This window comes from Bufo bufo, chromosome 4 (genome assembly GCF_905171765.1).
Source record: "Bufo bufo chromosome 4, aBufBuf1.1, whole genome shotgun sequence".
NCBI classification, from domain to species: Eukaryota; Metazoa; Chordata; class Amphibia; order Anura; family Bufonidae; genus Bufo; species Bufo bufo.
The window spans coordinates 236,898,739-236,910,892 of NC_053392.1; the positions used below are offsets into that span (position 1 = coordinate 236,898,739).

The window sequence follows — 12,154 nt, forward strand, 5'->3', positions numbered from 1 at the left end:
TTTTATTTTACACTTTGCGTCCCCCATAAGGTCATACAAGACCTCTGGGGGACATTTAACTTCACTTTTTTTTTTTTTCACTATTGATTTCTCCTGTAACTGGTGCTGACATAGTAGCCCCAGTTACAGGAGAAATGCACCCCCCAGAGAGGCTGTACAGCAGAATACAATGCTGTACAGCCTCAGTGCAGGGCTGATCGAGGTCTATAGAAGACCCAACAGCTCCTGCACTCTCCCGGCCCCATAGCGCTTCCTGATCTGTATACACCGCACTTGTTGAGCGCTGTGTATACAGCGATCTAGAAGGCACGGACACCTTGGAACTGTCCCTGCCTTCTCTCTGGGTTGCCCTGCGGGCCCCCCGCTCTGCAGCTACATGATTAGCGTGCAGCTGCCATCTCTGAATGGACGTTCAGAAACGTCCATTCAGAGAGAGATCCACCCATAGGACGTTTATATCCTATGGGCGGATGTGAAGTGGTTAAAGAATGTTTATGCAAATTGGAAAACCCCCTTAAGTGTCAATATTTGTATGAAACTATAGGACGGGCCCCTAGAGTCACTTCTACTGGTGGGCCCTTGGCACCCCAGTCCGACACTGGTCCCTACACACACTGTCCAATCAGAGCTGACAGCACCAGACTGTGTAGGGACACACCATTTTGACATGGGAAATTTTGACAAGGGGTTAATGAATTCATAAATTTCCAGATGGAGGAGCAGCACAGAGTCCCAAGAAAAGATCTTCCTGAATTTTTATTTCATGAGGAATACTAGAACAGACATGTCAGGGCAGTGTATAGGTCCATTCCAAAAGTAATCGGTTAACAGTTTTATGCTCTTATCTGGCAATTCTTGAAGTGACCCAGGTGTCCAAGAGTCGTTATTACATGGAGAATGCAAGTAGTTACTATAACCGATGTGTCTGGAGAGGTGACAGGTCCTCTTTAACTACATGCCCATACCTAGGCATAAAAAGGTTTTTGCTTTTTTGCAGCAATAGTTCCGCAAATCATTCCAAATAGTCTGCAAGATACCAGAGAGCAAAGAATGCACATCTAAGGGCTCTTTCACACCTGCGTTCTTGTCTTCCGGCATAGAGTTCCGTCGTCGGGGCTCTATGCCGGAAGAATCCTGATCAGGATTATCCTAATGCATTCTGAATGGAGAGAAATCCGTTCAGGATGCATCAGGATGCATTAGGATGTCTTCAGTTCCGGAACGGAACGTTTTTTGGCCGGAGAAAATACCGCAGCATGCTGCGCTTTTTGCTCCGGCCAAAAATCCGGAACACTTGCCGCAAGGCCGGATCCGGAATTAATGCCCATTGAAAGGCATTGATCCGGATCCGGCCTTAAGCTAAACGTCGTTTCGGCGCATTGCCGGAGCCGACATTTAGCTTTTTCAGAGTGGTTACCATGGCTGCCGGGACGCTAAAGTCCTGGCAGCCATGGTAAAGTGTAGTGGGGAGCGGGGGAGCGGTATACTTACAGTCCGTGCGGCTCCCGGGGCGCTCCAGAGTGACGTCAGGGCGCCCCAAGCGCATGGATCATGTGATCACATGGATCACGTCATCCATGCGCATGGGGCGCTCTGACGTCATTCTGGAGCGCCCCGGGAGCCGCACGGACTGTAAGTATACCGCTCCCCCGCTCCCCGCTCCTACTATGGCAACCAGGACTTTAATAGCGTCCTGGGTGCCATAGTAACACTGAACGCATTTGGAAGACGGTTCCATCTTCAAATGCTTTCAGTACACTTGCGTTTTTCCGGATCCGGCGTGTAATTCCGGCAAATGGAGTACACGCCGGATCCGGACAACGCAAGTGTGAAAGAGGCCTAAGGTGCAGAAGTATGCCGGTCACAGACAGCGAGCAATGTTCTCATAGGAAATGAGAAGTCTGGCCTAGAATCAATGACCGCAGCAGGATACACGAGGCATTGTTATTTTGGCCCAGGCACAATCCAACTGCTCAATCATACAAGACAAGACTGTTACCTTTACCTGGTCCAAATCATGTTTTCTTATACACTGCATGCAGAATTATTAGGCAAATGAGTATTTTGACCACATCATCCTCTTTATGCATGTTGTCTTACTCCAAGCTGTATAGGCTCGAAAGCCTACTACCAATTAAGCATATTAGGTGATGTGCATCTCTGTAATGAGAAGGGGTGTGGTCTAATGACATCAACATCCTATATTAGGTGTGCATAATTATTAGGCAACTTCCTTTCCTTTGGCAAAATGGGTCAAAAGAAGGACTTGACAGGCTCAGAAAAGTCAAAAATAGTGAGATATCTTGCAGAGGGATGCAGCACTCTTAAAATTGCAAAGCTTCTGAAGCGTGATCATCGAACAATCAAGCGTTTCATTCAAAATAGTCAACAGGGTCGCAAGAAGCGTGTGGAAAAACCAAGGCGCAAAATAACTGCCCATGAACTGAGAAACGTCAAGCGTGCAGCTGCCAAGATGCCACTTGCCACCAGTTTGGCCATATTTCAGAGCTGCAACATCACTGGAGTGCCCAAAAGCACAAGGTGTGCAATACTCAGAGACATGGCCAAGGTAAGAAAGGCTGAAAGACGACCACCACTGAACAAGACACACAAGCTGAAACGTCAAGACTGGGCCAAGAAATATCTCAAGACTGATTTTTCTAAGGTTTTATGGACTGATGAAATGAGAGTGAGTCTTGATGGGCCAGATGGATGGGCCCGTGGCTGGATTGGTAAAGGGCAGAGAGCTCCAGTCCGACTCAGACGCCAGCAAGGTGGAGGTGGAGTACTGGTTTGGGCTGGTATCATCAAAGATGAGCTTGTGGGGCCTTTTCGGGTTGAGGATGGAGTCAAGCTCAACTCCCAGTCCTACTGCAAGTTTCTGGAAGACACCTTCTTCAAGCAGTGGTACAGGAAGAAGTCTGCATCCTTCAAGAAAAACATGATTTTCATGCAGGACAATGCTCCATCACACGCGTCCAAGTACTCCACAGCGTGGCTGGCAAGAAAGGGTATAAAAGAAGAAAATCTAATGACATGGCCTCCTTGTTCACCTGATCTGAACCCCATTGAGAACCTGTGGTCCATCATCAAATGTGAGATTTACAAGGAGGGAAAACAGTACACCTCTCTGAACAGTGTCTGGGAGGCTGTGGTTGCTGCTGCACGCAATGTTGATGGTGAACAGATCAAAACACTGACAGAATCCATGGATGGCAGGCCTTTGAGTGTCCTTGCAAAGAAAGGTGGCTATATTGGTCACTGATTTGTTTTTGTTTTGTTTTTGAATGTCAGAAATGTATATTTGTGAATGTTGAGATGTTATATTGGTTTCACTGGTAAAAATAAATAATTGAAATGGGTATATATTTGTTTTTTGTTAAGTTGCCTAATAAGTATGCACAGTAATAGTCACCTGCACACACAGATATCCCCCTAAAATAGCTAAAACTAAAAACAAACTAAAAACTACTTCCAAAAATATTCAGCTTTGATATTAATGAGTTTTTTGGGTTCATTGAGAACATGGTTGTTGTTCAGTAATAAAATTAATCCTCAAAAATACAACTTGCCTAATAATTCTGCACTCCCTGTAGACTAGATTTGGGGTAGGAAAGCTGGTATACTTGTGCACACAATCATACTAGTAATAGGACAGTAAGCTAAAGTCTTCTAGAGCCAATGGTTGGGGCACAATGGTCTACCGAGAATTGTATTTGCCAGTGTTACTGCTAAAAAAAAAAACTGTCTCCTTAAAGGGAGTCTTTCACCTAAAATCACCATTATAAAACACTAACATCAGGATCTCCATTACATTCCCCATATTAGAATGCTACATATTAGTTGCTGTCCATCACCGATTTTCTCAGAAAAACACTTTTATTCAATAGCGCAGTTCAACAGATTTGAGCGCCTGCGCACTTCATTCCCCATTATGGGCAGAAGCACAAGGCCTGCTAGATCGGGATGTACGGGCCGGCACATGCGCATTAAACACTCTTGTGCTCTGCCCATAATGGGGAATGAAGTGTGCAGGCACGCAAATCTGTTTAACGGCGCTGGTGCTGGATTTCTCACTAAGGCTATTTTCACATTAGCGTTTTTCTTTTCCGGCATACAGTTCCGTCACAGGGGCTCTATACCGGAAAAGAACTCATCAGGCATGTCCCCCTGCATTCTGAATGGAGAGCAATCCGTTCAGGATGCATCAGGACGTCTTCAGTTCAGACCAGACCAGGCAAAAGAGAAAACCGTAGCATGCTACGGTTTTATCTCCAGCGAAAAAAAAACTGAAGACTTGCCTGAATGCTGGATCCGGCATTTTTTTTCCATAGGAATGTATTAGTGCCGGATCCGGCATTCAAAATACCGGAATGCCGGATCCGTTCTTCCGGTCTGCACATGCGCAGACCTTTAAAAATGATGGGAAAAAAAAAAATACCAGATCCGTTTTGCCTCATGACACCGGAAAAACGGATCCGGTATTACAATGCATTTTTCTGACTGATCAGTCTGAAAAATGCCTGATCAGTTAGAAAAAATGACATCCGTTTGCATACAGTTTGCCTGATCAGGCAGTCAGTTCAGGCAACGGAACTGCCTGCCGGAATCAAACAACGCAAGTGTGAAAGTACCCTAAGGGTGCATTCACACGTCAGTATTTTTACCTTTCCAGATAAAAAGTTCCTGTTTTTTTTGGCGGATCCGAAAATCTGGATGACATGAGGATGCTTTTAGCATGTCATCCGCATTTTTGACGGATCCATTGACTAGAATGGGATGACGGAACGCAAAATCAGACAAATAGTAGGACAGGGTATATTTTTTTTCCAGGATCCGAATAACGGAACTCACGGAACGGAATCGGAGAGCACCATGAGTGCTGTCCGATTATTTGCGGATTCCATTGAAAATGAATGGATCCGCATAACGTTCCGTTTTTAATCGGAACGGATGCGGAACACCAAAACGGACGTGTGAATGGACCCTAAGAGGACATAATCAGAAAAACCTAGGGGTGAAAGGGGAGGGGTTTCGTATGAAAAGCGACAAGGAGCCTGGGCAACGGCCGCATGAACGCCGCACCTGGGCACCTATAGAAGCTAACATATTGAATAAAAGGTTTTCTGAGAAAATCGGCAATGGACAGCAACATGGAAGGTAGCATTCTAATATGGGGAATGTAATGGAGATCCTGATGTTAGTGTTCTATAATGGTGATTTTAGGTGAAAGACTCCCTTTAACAAGAATGAAAGGGGGAAAAAAATATAAAAATCTTCCTTACCTCTGAGGAGAACCGCTATTCCTGATCTCTGTTCTGCTTGGTGAAATAATGCAAAGTCTGCGAGAAGGAAAAATAATCCCTGTTACAAACTGCGGACCAGATTAACACAGTCTAACCAGTGATAGCATTTCTAAGATACAGAGGAGGCAGCAAAAAAAGACCCAGTGTAGAACGTCCCGAAACAATCAACTCCATATCCTCCACCAACTTTTTTTCTTCCCTTATCTGTTCTGTACTGTATAATAAGATAAAGAAAAGGGAGATAATATAAAGCTGCTACTGTACATACACAGGTCACAAAGTGCTAGTAGGACAACTGGTATACCAGTCAAAAGCAACACATGATGTGTGCTTTACCATGCTCATAGTTCTAATAGATCTCTGTTTTACATGACGCTCATTGAATCTCAATGTAAAGTGTGTGTGTGTGATATATATATATATATATATATATATATATATACACATACATACATACATACATACATACACACACACACACACACACGTGAAACTCGAAAAATTAGAATATCGTGGAAAAGTCCATTTATTTCAGTAATGCAACTTAAAAGGAATTGCATTAATGCAGCTAAAAATTTGAGTTTTGTGAAAAGGTTGAATATTCTAGGCTCAAAGTGTCACACTCTAGTCAGCTAATTAATCCATACCCCCTGAGCACCGGGTACCTCAGAATTTTGACTTTGGGGTTTCATAAGCTGGAAGCCACAATCATCCAAATTATAGCAAATAAAGGCTTGAAATATCTCACTTTGCATGTAATGAGTCTATCTCATTAGTTTCACCTTTTAAGTTGCATTACTGAAATAAATGAACTTTGCACGTTATTCTAATTTTTCGAGTTTCACCTACATATACACACACACACACACACACATACATACATACATAGGATATACTCAGCAAGACAGGTGGGGGGCTAACAAAGTTAACATTCATGTTACTCGGTGATAAAAACCAGAGAACCACCACAATCTATAAAACAGTAAGGTACAAGACCTCTCCACATATTTTTCACCAAAACTCAAAGCCGCGCTGTCATTGTACCTGTTGCCCTATTTTGCCTAGTAGAATGCTATGCTGACTATCATGACAAGTTAAAGGGGTTGGCCAGAATTTTTTAATTGATGGTTGATCTTCAGGATAGGCCATCAATATCTAATCCTGCCCCACCCCCTCGATAATCAGCAGTTCCCTAGTAGCACTGACACTTGGAGAGGCGCTGGAACCACACAGCTCTGTCCACAGCGCTGATTCCATTCACTTCAGTAACCAGCTCTGTCGACTGCACACTGGACCAAGCGGTGTACTCAGAACTACTGGTGAACAGCAGATCGCTGGGGGTGTTGGGAGTCTCCAATTCTCTTAGGCCTCTTGCACACGAACGATACGGATTAGGTCCGGATGCGTTCAGGAAAACTTGCACCATTTCGCAAGCAAGTTCAGTCTGTTTTGTTTGCGATTGCGTTCAGTTTTTATCGCGTGGGTGAAATGTTCATTGATGCGTTTTTCACGTGCGTGATAAAAAAACTGAAGGTTTACAAACAACATCTCTTAGCAACCATTCGTGAAAAACACATCGCATCCGCACTTGCTTGCAGCTGCGATGCAATTTTCACGCATCCCCATTCATTTCTATGGGGCCAGCGTTGCGTGAAAAACACAGAATATAGAACATTCTGCGATTTTAACGCAACGCACAAGTGATGAGTGAAAAACAACGCTCATGTACACAGACCCATTGAAGTGAATGGGTCCGGATTCCGTGTGGGCGCAATGCGTTCGCATCACGCATTGCACCCGTGCGGAATACGCGCTCGTGTGAAAGGGACCTTACAAGATTGTTCATTCATTTTGATTTATACCTAAAGTATATGGGGGATACTATATCTCCTTATAGAGAGAGCATAAACAGGGTGAGGAGTCAAATAGGCCAAGCAATGCTCCTTTGGAATTCTGGGAAGAAAGGGATGCAAATGAAAGCCACCAGATGTAAGGCAGCTATCCTATAAGTCAACCTTTGAAACAGAATACCTTGACCTAACCTTTACAGAACAGAACATTTATATTTAAGATTAAAGTTTAAGAACTTTCTTAGGTTCCTATGAAAGTAAATGTGCAACAAGTTGACCATTTAAAACCTAATTACACAACTCCCTGAAGGCTACACTTTGTCTTGTCTCCTCCAAACTTGGCATTAGATTTGCTTCCTGTCCGGTCCTGCCCAGTTTTATTGGTCTCTCAGTCATTCCAAATAATCTTCCCTGCATGGTGGGTCATATAATCCTGGCAGCTAGACTAGTTCTTGCCGAGTACTGGATGTCAACCTCCCCACCGACTCTGAAGGAGCTCAAAACTACCATAAAAATCTGTTATATTACAGAGGAAATGATGGCCGTTCTTCTGGACTCAAGAGTCACAACACAGATAAAGTTCTTGGAGTCTGGAACTTTGTTCACAACCTGGTCCGCATACTTGACTGGTGGTGGTCTTTATCGTGTATGTGCTTGGACCCCTCTTGATACAGCTGATTAGGGTCAGGTCTGCTTGGGTGGCCAGAATCTGAATATGATGGTACAATATTCATATTCTCCCCATTCCTTTGTTTTGGGTTGTCCGTTTGCATATTTTGTTGCAACCATATATGTGATGATTTATTTGTATACTTATCAAATATATACCGTAATAGGTTATTATTTAGTATGGTACCGCAAACTGAATTACAACTTTGCTTCCCTCATCTCCCACCCGTCCTCTGCTTTAACCGATAGTCCTCCATTATATCCTGCTTGCCATTTCAAAAATCTCAATAAAAATGTAAATAAAAATGATATATATTAGTTCATATTTTCACCTGGAAGAGTTGGAGCCTGTACATTTCTACCTAGTCCAACTTCACAACCCTGTTCATACAGAAAGCAAACCCCCACATGAACAGAGGAAGACCATGTGACTTATTCTCAAGTTTAAATGTTAAGATGGGCAGGAAAGTCACATGCAGATGAAACAAAAGACGTCACAAAACACAGACGAATGACACAGCAATTAAATCAGCCACTAAAACAGATGAGCCATCATAATGAAGAAGTGAAATGCAAATAAAATACGACCAACTTTTAAAAAATAAGACAATATTCTAAAAACAAGTGCTGCTCCGATAGGATTTTGATCTTCAATAAAATAAAATAAAAATCAATTATAGCTGCGGATCTATGTTTGAGTACAAGAGCAATTGAACTCCATGTACTTGTTACATTTCTAAATATAAGCCGGTTGGCATGACAACAAAGATTGATGGATCTCTTTAAAGTACTGTATATTTAATTGTCAGCATTTCACGAGGAGTCGCAGAAATGCTATGTGAAAGGTCCAGTCGTCATGGATACTGGAGGCTATTTAAAAAAAAAATACAAAAAGTACAAAACAAAAGGGAACACAAATACGCAAATAACGGTGCAGTTTGTGAAAGAAAATTGCTAGCTTAAATATAACCATTTACATCACAGGCTGGAGTCTCAGCAAAAGTAAAAAAATGTAATGTCTGTAGAAGGCATTTAAATAGAAATACACGTATTATACATACAGTCAGCTGTACCAAATAATATTAACCCCTTAAGAAAACGTGCTGTACATGTACGGCTCAGCTGGACGTGACTTAAGGACCTGCGCCGTACATGTACGGCACAAGGTCCGCCGGGTGCTGGGGAAGGATCGTGGGGGAATCAGGGCACCATGGCTGCTCTGACCGGCAGGAAGCTGCAGGGCGGGGGTCATGGGGAGGTGAACTTGTCAGCACCGATCTCCTCCGAGGTCAAGCACTCCAGTGTTTGGCGTCCCCTGCCATGGCTGCAATTGGCTGGAACAACACTCCAGCCAATGGCAGCGCTATAACTGCACAGGAAAGGTCTGAACCTCCCTGCATGCAGCCATTCTAGCTGGTGACTGCATGCAGAAAGGTTCTGTGCTTCTCTGTGCTGCTTGTTGGCTTGCTGGGACTTATGGTGCACCACCACTGCGATTTAGGCTTTTCCTACTGAAAGAAGAACATCTGGAATTACTGCACTGAATTTTATTTTTTCATTTGCAGCTGTTCCAGATCCCTAAACCACCCTCCATTCCTGTCCCTTCCCGCATTTTTTATATTTTTTTTTAACAATTTTCCAGCTCTGCACCACTTTTTCTGCGTGCAATTTTTTTTGGTGCAGATAAAAAAAATATTTAATCTGTGCTTTTTTTTTTTTCATCTGTGCTATTTTTTTTTTTTTTATATACATATATATACACACACACATATATATATATATATATATATATATATATATATATATATATACAGTCCTGTTCAAAGTTTAAAGGGACACTGACAGGCCCTATAAACATATTTAGTTATTCCTATGCAGTCATAGATAGATCTATTAACCACTTAAGGACCACAGGTTTATACCCCCCTAAAGACCAGGCCCTTTTTTACAAATCGGCACTCCACAACTTTAGCTGTTTATTGCTCGGTCATGCAACTTACCACCCAAATGAATTTTACCTCCTTTTCTTCTCACTAATAGAGCTTTCATTTGGTGGTATTTCATTGCTGCTGACATTTTTACTTTTTTTGTTATTAATCGAAATTTAACGATTTTTTTGCAAAAAAATGACATTTTTCACTTTCAGTTATAAAATTTTGCAAAAAAAACGACATCCATATATAAATTTTGCTCTAAATTTATTGTTCTACATGTCTTTGATAAAAAAAAAATGTTTGGGTAAAAAAAAAAAATGGTTTGGGTAAAAGTTATAGCGTTTACAAACTATGGTACAAAAATGTGAATTTCCGCTTTTTGAAGCAGCTCTGACTTTCTGAGCACCTGTCATGTTTCCTGAGGTTCTACAATGCCCAGACAGTACAAACACCCCACAAATGACCCCATTTCGGAAAGTAGACACCCTAAGGTATTCGCTGATGGGCATAGTGAGTTCATAGAACTTTTTATTTTTTGTCACAAGTTAGCGGAAAATTATGATTTTTTTTTTTTTCTTACAAAGTCTCATATTCCACTAACTTGTGACAAAAAATAAAAGCTTCCATGAACTCACTATGCCCATCAGCGAATACCTTGGGATGTCTTCTTTCCAAAATGGGGTCACTTGTGGGGTAGTTATACTGCCCTGGCATTCTAGGGGCCCAAATGTGTGGTAAGGAGTTTGAAATCAAATTCTGTAAAAAATGACCAGTGAAATCCGAAAGGTGCTCTTTGGAATATGGGCCCCTTTGCCCACCTAGGCTGCAAAAAAGTGTCACACATATGGTATCTCCGTATTCAGGAGAAGTTGGGGAATGTGTTTTGGGGTGTCATTTTACATATACCCATGCTGGGTGAGAGAAATATCTTGGCAAAAGACAACTTTGTATAAAAAAATGGGAAAAGTTGTCTTTTGCCAAGATATTTCTCTCACCCAGCATGGGAATATGTAACATGACACCCCAAAACACATTCCTCAACTTCTCCTGAATACGGAGATACCACATGTGTGACACTTTTTTGCAGCCTAGGTGGGCAAAGGGGCCCATATTCCAAAAAGCACCTTTCGGATTTCACTGGTCATTTTTTACAGAATTTGATTTCAAACTCCTTACCACACATTTGGGCCCCTAGAATGCCAGGGCAGTATAACTACCCCACAAGTGACCCCATTTTGGAAAGAAAACACCCCAAGGTATTCGCTGATGGGCATAGTGAGTTCATGGAAGTTTTTATTTTTTGTCACAAGTTAGTGGAATATAAGACTTTGTAAGAAAAAATAAAAAATAAAAAAATCATCATTTTCCACTAACTTGTGACAAAAAATATAAAATTCTAGGAACTCGCCATGCCCCTCATGGAATACCTTGGGGTGTCTCCTTTCCAAAATGGGGTCACTTGTGGGGTAGTTATACTGCCCTGGCATTTTCCAGGGGCCCTAATGTGTGGTAAGTAGGTAAATGACCTGTGAAATCCGAAAGGTGCTCTTTGGAATATGGGCCCCTTTGCCCACCTAGGCTGCAAAAAAGTGTCACACATGTGGTATCGCCGTATTCAGGAGAAGTTGGGGAATGTGTTTTGGGGTGTCATTTTACATATACCCATGCTGGGTGAGAGAAATATCTTGGCAAAAGACAACTTTTTCCATTTTTTTATACAAAGTTGGCATTTGACCAAGATATTTCTCTCACCCAGCATGGGTATATGTAAAATGACACCCCAAAACACATTCCCCAACTTCTCCTGAGTACGGCGATACCAGATGTGTGACACTTTTTTTGCAGCCTAGATGCGCAAAGGTGCCCAAATTCCTTTTAGGAGGGCATTTTTAGACATTTGGATACCAGACTTCTTCTCACGCTTTGGGGCCCCTAGAATGCCAGGGCAGTATAAATACCCCACATGTGACCCCATTTTGGAAAGAAGACACCCCAAGGTATTCAATGAGGGGCATGGCGAGTTCATAGAATTTTTTTTTTTTTGGCACAAGTTAGCGGAAATTGATATTTTTTATTTTTTTCTCACAAAGTCTCCCTTTCCGCTAACTTGGGACAAAAATTTCAATCTTTCATGGACTCAATATGCCCCTCACGGAATACCTGGGGGTGTCTTCTTTCCGAAATGGGGTCACATGTGGGGTATTTATACTGCCCTGGCATTCTAGGGGCCCTAAAGCGTGAGAAGAAGTCTGGAATATAAATGTCTAAAAAATTTTACGCATTTGGATTCCGTGAGGGGTATGGTGAGTTCATGTGAGATTTAATTTTTTGACACAAGTTAGTGGAATATGAGACTTTGTAAGAAAAAAAATAATAATTTCCGCTAACTTGGGCC

General features: G+C 42.2%; 1 protein-coding gene across 6 annotated transcripts in view; it reads right to left on the bottom strand.

The window, feature by feature from the left end:
- The window catches only part of LOC120997987 (LIM domain containing preferred translocation partner in lipoma), a 367,902-nt gene that overhangs the window by 235,305 nt on the left and 120,443 nt on the right, over window positions 1-12,154 (bottom strand). For 4 of the 6 annotated variants that reach the window (XM_040428384.1, XM_040428386.1, XM_040428387.1 and 1 more), the window contains one exon: window positions 5,286-5,342. The exons of the other annotated variants lie outside the window; for them this stretch is intronic. The gene's annotated coding sequence lies outside the window, so the exon portion shown is untranslated. The remainder of the gene's footprint in view (window positions 1-5,285; window positions 5,343-12,154) is intronic. 6 annotated transcript variants of the gene reach the window in all.